At 33.8% G+C, this 8634-nt stretch overlaps 1 pseudogene; it reads left to right on the top strand.

Annotated features, from left to right (window-relative positions):
* The window catches only part of LOC110286224, a 121353-nt pseudogene extending 115109 nt beyond the window's left edge, over window positions 1-6244 (top strand).
* Window positions 6245-8634: the final 2390 nt, after the last annotated feature.

The following is an 8634-nucleotide window of genomic DNA, read 5'->3' as shown; positions in this document are numbered from 1 at the left end:
GTGTATTGGGGACTTTTTGGATAGCATTGGAAATGTAATTGAGGAAATTACCTAATTAAAAAAAATAGAAAATGCCAAAATTTGATTCATGTAGCCATAACAAAAAGTTGTCTGTATCTAGGCTAGCAATTTTTTGACATGTGCGCTGTGTAGATGTCTCAGCTCCGTAGACCATGTTCCAAATAGAAGTTTGTATAGATCTTGAATTTTCCATATCACCATAATTGCTATATGAAGATATCAGATATATACTGCTCTAATAAAAAAAATTGTAGTGGAAGTAGTTATCACCCTATCAGTGTTTATAATATGTAAGTAGTTTCATGCAAGGCTTTAAGAGAGTTTCATGTACTTAAACTAATAAATACATCAAAAATTTTTTGCATAGCTCAACAATGATGTATTTGTTAATATGTTCTTGGGTAGTTCTCAAGCACCACTGATTCTGAGCAGGATAGATTCTCAAATACCTTTTGAATAGTTGACTATATATGCTTGTATATTATAACAAAAGGGTTTGTGGAAGTCTTTATAATTTTGGTTTCCCATACATTTTCAGTAGACTGATTAGACGCACTGCTGTACCTTTAGAACCTGCCATCCCTTACACACATTTTTTCATGAGTTTATGTTCTTGTTACTTTAAAGCACCTGTTTTCTGATTTGATTAATGATCATAGAGAGAAACCAAAATTTATTATCAAATAAAAGCCAAAAATGATTTTGACAGAGAATGCAAAATTTATGCATACATATTAAAACATGTATAAAAATCGAAAAGTTTATCTCAGTAATTTAATTGCCCTTCCACGCAAAGTATTTTCTTTGATGATCAGTATATACATAATTCAAACAAAAAAAAAAGCTCTGATCATTTTCCAGTTAGGATTTCAAATTTTGTTCTTATATATATGCATCTATTCTCTAATTAAATAAATGAAACCTGAGACATTGGCTATTGATATTTTTGATGTACTAAAATCTTTGTTTATTGCTATTTGTAAAACTGCCTCTTAATCATCTAAAAGCTTGTTGTATATTAGAATTTATCCACAGAATTATAACTCTATTATTTAAAAATATTTGTCTATAACTAAAAATAAACATGCATTGTAGTAATGAATTCATTTATATATTCATATATATATATATATTCTTTTTTGGCAGCTTGCATTTTTTCATTAACCCTCATGAATATTTGTGCACTTTAAAGGAGGTGGAATATCATAGAATTTCTATTTTTTATCCTACTTTACTTAACATATATCATTCTTGTGGCATGTAGAAATTTGTGTTATAAACAGAAATTCGTCTTTATGTCAGTGTCCATGAGCACATAACCATTGTTATGTTTGTATATGATTACATATTTACATTTGAACAATACAGAGGTTTCTATGTCCCACAGCACCAGATTTCCACGTTACTTTGTTGTTGAATGCCTCTACAGATCAACTCAAAACCATGAAAGCTTGTCTTAATTCTTAAAATATTCTAAAATCTATTATATCATTTGAAAAACAAGTGAGCATTCTACCTCAGACCATAAAGATATGAAAACTTAAAGACCACCAATAATATTATTTAAATACAAAATTGCTTTCACCATAGCGTTTTTTTTATTTCTGCCATTTGCTCTAAATCATTACTTTTAATGTCTTTTCCAGAGTCAGTCATATAATACCATTCAGAATGGATTTATTATACAGCATGCCTATTACTGTAAAATGGTTGCCCTTTACTTAGAATTATTATGAAGTTGAGTTACAGTATTCTTTCTAGTCTTTCTAACCAAATGATGACATTTCTACAAATTAAAATGCATGCTTAAAGTTTCTTAACTTGCACAGAAATCTGTGTGTATGTGTGTGTTATTGTTTTTTATGTTTTTTCCTCCCATACATCATACCTGCAGTTTTCCCTACCTCCATTCTTCCAATTCCTCCCCTCCACTCTACCCCAGATCTGCTTCTCCCCCATTTCCTTTCCTTCAGTCTTGCTTGATTCTATTTTGGGTCTCTGGAATTTCCAGTGTCTTGTTCCTGGCCATTCAGGCACTGTTGGGTATGGACTCTTCATGGTATAGTTCTCAACTTGGACCAGTCATTATTTGGCCACTCTTACATTTTCTGCATCACATTTGTCCCAGTGCATCTTGAATGCAGGACAGAATATATATTGAAGGTTTTGAGGCTGAGTTGATGTTCCAGTCCCACTTCTTGAAGCCTGGTTACAGAAGATGTTTGGTTGAGACTTCAGATATTGACAGCAGAAATTATTTGAAATGATAAGGGTGGGACTATTTAGCATTAAATTTATTCTTGCAAAGATACAAAACTGCAATTAAAAGTTAAAGTAGTCAAAATATTTTTATGTTAATACACATCTCAAAACAAGCAAATGAACAGTCATTAAGAATTGACTACCACTGTGGAGATAATCTAGTTCTTTTTCTTTTAGTCATGACAAAAATTTGATTCCCACTGAGGTAAAGTGACCAAGTCTTATGTAGCCCAGCCTGAATTCAACTGACTGTGTAACTGAAACTGATAATAAACTCCTGCCATGACATCATGAATTTTGTGGTGACAGGGACACAATCTCATGCCTCTTCTGAATACTGGTGATAAAGTCATTTAAATCAATTTTAGTGATTACAAGTCATTTTAACATGGTAATTGAAGATCACTAAGGGTAGAAACACAGAAGAAATTATCTCTAAAGGTTTTATTTAAAAAAGAGGCTGGAAGTAACTGTTGAGCAAGACAGAACAGTGGTAGACACATCTTAGAAAAGCAGTTGACAAAGTCTTTACAGTGAGAGCAATGTATCTGTAAATAAAATCCTTTTAAATTTTCATTGAAAAAAAAGAATACTTTTAAGTTGATTAGAGATAAATATAGGGCTAAATCTCTCTTCGGATTCAAGTTACAAAAGCAATTGTCATGTCATTCAGTCTGATGTGGTTATTCCCCCTAAGCAAAAGCAAATTTTTAGAAAGAAATGGCACAGCTTAAAAATAGGTCAAAAACTACTAAATATATGGTTCTCATCCCAGACTGCAAAAGTGTGAAAAAATGAATTAAATATAGATAGAAAAGAAGCGTGTATTTCAAGAAAAGACCAAACTGAAAAATATGAGATGTGGATTTAGAATTTAGCTCATATAGAAAATGTAAATATTCATGATATGTTTTGAGTAGCTTAAAATAATAGAATTGGAGAACTGTTTAGTACAAAAGCCTTTTCAGACAAATACACATTCAAGCCATCCTGCAGAGTGTTTCCATTCAGCACCTGCAGGAACAGTGCTTCCTCAGATTGCTTCTTCTGATAGATCACTATTTTCCTGACTGGAAGGGTAACTGTGTTACTGAGAATAAATAATGCAATTCATCAAAAAGTTGCTGGCTAAATTGAAAGCATGACCTTTAAAAAATTACTCTTATTTAATGAACTGTTACACTGGAAATCTCCAAAATGTAATATTTGAACTAGTTATATTTCTCAGCATAGTGTTTATAGTCAATGACATCAATCTAATGAACCATGTTTGGTGAGATAGGGTTCATCAATGACTCTTTAAATGTGATATACCCCAGCTCATCTTATTGTAAATAGTATTTACCTTTGTGTTACATTCTGTTACTATTAGATTACTCCTGCAACATTTTTATGGTACTATCTTCCATACCAAATGGTGAATTGGGAATGAAACCTTTTGCAGAGGAAACCATAAAGAGATTATGTTCCTCTTTAGTAAGAAAGATCTTTGCCCCAAACACTAAAATTTTGGTGAGAATGCAAAGCAAAGGCATCACCTATAAGCTATTTGGATGGTAAATGAGTAAATCCACTGAAGGAAATGATATATAGATTCTTCAGTAATCTGAAAAGAAAATTATCATTATCCTACAACTACACTGCTGGGGATTTATCCAAAAGAAACTGAATTAGCATGTCAGAAATGCCTTCATTTCCATGTCAATTGAAGCAATATTCATAATAACTAAGAAACAAAAACTACCGTGTTCATCAATTGATGAATAAAGAAAATATGGTACAAAATATATAATGGAACACTATTTTTCCAATAATAGAATGAAATTCTTCCATTTGTAGCAATTTTTGTGGACATGAATATCATTATATTAGGTACTAAACAGGGTGTGTTTGGGAGTGCCTATAATCTGAGTACTTAGAAGCCAAACTAGGGTGATCTAGATTTTAAGGTAATCATAATCTACTCAGATTGTCTCAGGCAAGCTTGGGTTAGAGAAGATCCTATCAAAAACAAAACAAAACAAAGAAAACTAAATTAAATTTCACAGAACCATGATTACCAAATTAACAAAATATTTGACCAAATGTCCTGCTGGATCACACAGCAGTTTTATTTGTAGTTATTTTGGGGAATTATCATTTAGCCTTTCATTAAGAATACACTAAGTTACATTCCTATCAACAGTATAAAACCTCCATTTGTTCGACACCTTTACGAGAATTTTGATGTTTTATTATTTTTTAGAATAAACATATTAACTTTTGTTCAATGATTCACAATGCTTAGGATATATAATCACATTTGATGTCCATAAGTAGATTGACATATGATGAAAATGTGACATAATATATCCAGTAGAATATTTTTAATCTACAAAAATGAATGGAATCTCATCATTTATAGCAAAATAGATAAAACTAGTAGGAATTGTGTTGGGTAAACTAAGTCAGACATAGAATAAAGAACTATCTGTCTGGTCTCATTTGTGGAAGCTAATGCAATAATAAATTTAATATAAATATAAAATAATGATAAATGGAGATTGAGAAGGAAAGACAAATAAGAGTTTAACATGTTTAGCCCTTGCACATGTCCATATGCCCTGCACTATTATGATGATTTGCTAAAGTATCTATAGTTGATATATAAACAAATTTTAATCCAGCTAATTCAAAACTGAATTTTTGAGAAGAATAAAGGGCATCTGGAAAAGCAAACAGAACTCAAGGATGTTTTCAGTATATATGTGTATAGATGGATAAATAGATATGGAAATTGTGAGCTGCTGGAAATACTAAAATCCTAATGCAAAATAATATAACCAAAGTTCAGGTTTTTACATTAAGATGTATACATTAGAAATACAGGTAATTACAAATTATTAAGAACAATTGAATGAAAATATAGTTATCAAATACCTTATATATTTAGATACTATCATTTAGTAAAATATTGTTGAAACAATAATGTAAAACATTAAAAGGCACATTAGAGATAGTAGACAAAAGAGAATACTGTGTGAGTACAAAAAATGTTGTAAAGAAAATTGCAATTCTTCATGTAGCTAAATTTAATAGACTATTTCACCAAACTTTCCTATAACCTATTCTTAAAACAACCAGAAAAATTAAAGCATAGATGAAACCCCATAACACAAGACACACAGCAAAAGACATGTGCACATTCAGCAAAAGTCTGGGCCTTTTTAAAGTAAAGATTCCTGGAGATAAGAAATGACAGGAAGGAGTTCCTCTTAATCCCACCTGGACTTTCTGCCCCCAAGACAGCCTCTTCCCAGCCCCCAATGGGCACTTCTCCAACTGCTTCACAGAGCCCCTATCTCCAGATTGTCTGCCAGTCTGTGAATTGCTGGAGAGTAAATGAGAACCATGGACTAAAAGACAAATCAGCTGTTCCCTGCTGGCCCTCCACCTTTAAATGAAACAAGGGGAACAAGACTGGAGCCAGACAGGTAATCAATCATGCTTGGTCTTAGAGGACTTGCAAATCACTATGACAGAGGCCACAGTTGTTGCACCAGGACCCAAGTCAGTCAGGGAACACAGTGAGACCCTACTTGCTATGAGTTTTGAGAAGAGGGTGCATTGCTAAAGAGACGCCAGATTAAACTACCAAGAACACCTCACTACCACCCCACTGGAAAGCTCTCAAGCAGTCCAAGAAATTCTTTACCAAAGCAAGTGTTTGAACTAAACAGGAGAAAACTGTGTCCCAGCCTGAAGATCTGCCCCTTATAAGACCCTACTTGTAGATCCTCCACAGGTCTCAGGTGTTCTGCTGAGCCCCAACAGTTTCATCTCTGCGCTAAATGGCAGCGACCCTGGATCCTCCATCCATGGATCTCCATGTTGCTTTTGCCTCGTCCAACCCATTCTCAAATATATGAACCTCCTGCCATGTCTTACCATGAATCATTATTACCATCTCCTGGAGCCATAGGGTCCCAATGCTTCTGTCTAGGCCTCCATTTTGCCACCTAATTGAAATAATCCCATGCATCCTATCAGACCACCACGGACTAAGGCAGGTCTTCAATAGCAACAAAAACAACAGAAAGCCAGTATGTATATGGAAGCTGAATAATGCTCTCTTCAATGTTAACTTGGTCAAGGAAGAAACAAACAAAGAAATTAAAGACTTTTTAAAAATTTTTATGAAAATGAAGGCACAACATATCAAAACTTATGGGACACAATGAAAGAAGTTCTAAAAGGAAAACTCATAGCTCTGAGTGCCTCCAAAAAGAATCTTGAGAGAACATACTCTAGCAGCTTAACAGAACACCTGAATGCTCTAGAACAAAAAGAAGCAATTACTCCCAAGAAGGGTAGACAGCAGAACATAATCAAACTCAGGGCTGAAATCAAACAAGTAGAAACAAAAAGAACAATATAAAGAGTCAACGAAACCAGGAGCTGGTACTTTGAGAAAGTCAACAAGATAGATAAGCACTTAGCCAGACTAGACGGAGGACACAGAGACAGTATTCAAATTAACAAAATCAGAAATGAGAAAAGAGAAATAACAGAACCTAAGGAAATTCAAAAAAACCACCATATCCTACTACAAAAGCCTATAATCAACAAAACTGGGAAATCTAAATGAAATGAACAATTTTCTAGACAGATACCAGGTACCAACATTAAATCAGGATCAGATAAACCACTTAACAGTCCCATAAGCCCTAAATATATAGAAGCATTCATTAAAAGAATCCAAACCAACCCCCCCCCCAAAACCCATCAACAACAAAAAAGCCGAGGACAAGATGGAGTTTGTACAGAATTCTATAAAGACCTAATACCAATAATACTCTTCAAACTATTTCCACAAAATAGAAGAAGAAACACTGCACAATTTGTTCTATGAAGCCACAATCATGCTTGTACCTAAACCACACAAACACCCAAGAAAGAAAGAGAACTTCAGACTATTTTCCCTTATGAATATTGATGAAAAGTACTTAAGAAAATTCTCACAAACCAAGTGCAAGAACACATTCAAAATGATCATCCATCTTGATCAAGTAGGCTTCATCCCAATGTTGCAGGGATGGTTCAATATACAGAAATCCATCAATGTAGTATATCCTAAACAAACTCAAAGAAAAAAGAAAGCCATGATAATCTTTTTAGATGCTGAGAAAGCAATTGACAAAATCCAACACCTTTATGATAATAGACTTGGAAATATCAGGAATTCAACGCCCATACCTAAACATAATGAAAGCAATATAGAGCAAACCAGTAGCCAACATGAAACAGAATGTAGAGAAGCTGGAAGCAATCCCACTAAAATCGGGGACTGGACAAGGCTGCCAAATCTCCCCTATGTATTCAATATAATACTCAAATCCTAGCCAGAGCAATTAGACCACAAATAGAGGTCGAAGGGATACAAATTGGAAAGGAAGAAGTCAAAATATCACTATTTGCAGAAAATGTGATAGTATATTTAAGTGACCCCCCAAATTCCACCAGAGAACACTTACAACTGATAAACTACTTCAACAATGTGGCTGGATATAAAATTAACTCAAAAAAAAATCAGTAGCCTTCCTCTACTCTAAGGATAAACAGTCTGAGAAAGAAATTAGGGAAACAACACCCTTCACAATAGTCACAAAGAATATAAAATACCAGGCTGTACATGGTGGTACACGCCTTTAATCTCAGCACTTGGGAGGCAGAGGCAGGTGAATTTCTGAGTTTGAGGCCAGCCTAGAGTGTAGAGTGAGTTCTAGGACAGCCAGGACTATACAGAGAAACTCTATCTTAAAAAAAAAAAAAAGAATATAAAATACCTTGGTGTTTGGTGTGACTCTAACCATGGAAGTGAAAGATCTGTATGACAAGAATCTCAAGTCTCTGAAGAAAGAAATTGAAGAAGAACTCAGAGGATGGAAATGCTCCCATGCTCATAGATTAGCAGAATTAATATAGTAAAAATAGCCATCTTGCTGAAAGCAATCTACAGATTCAATGCAATTCCCATGAAAATTCCAATTCAATTCTTCATAGAGACAGAAAGGGGAATTTGTAAGTTCATTTGGAATAAAAAACAAACTAGGATAGTGAAAAATATTCTCAATGTTAACTTCTGGGGGAAATCATCATCCCTGACCTCAAGCTGTACAACACACCAATAATGAAAAAAAATATCATATTTGTACAGAAATTGTCAGGTAGATGAAATAGAATTGAACCCACACACCTATGCGTACTTGAGCTTTGATAAAGGAGCTAAAACCATCCAGTGGAAAAAAGACCACATTTTCAACAAATGGTGCTAATTCAATTGCCTTTCAGCATGTAGACGAATGCAAATCG

Source organism: Mus caroli, chromosome X (genome assembly GCF_900094665.2).
Source record: "Mus caroli chromosome X, CAROLI_EIJ_v1.1, whole genome shotgun sequence".
NCBI classification, from domain to species: Eukaryota; Metazoa; Chordata; class Mammalia; order Rodentia; family Muridae; genus Mus; species Mus caroli.
Note: the sequence above shows the minus strand (reverse complement) of the source record. Positions and strands in the feature narration are given on the sequence as shown.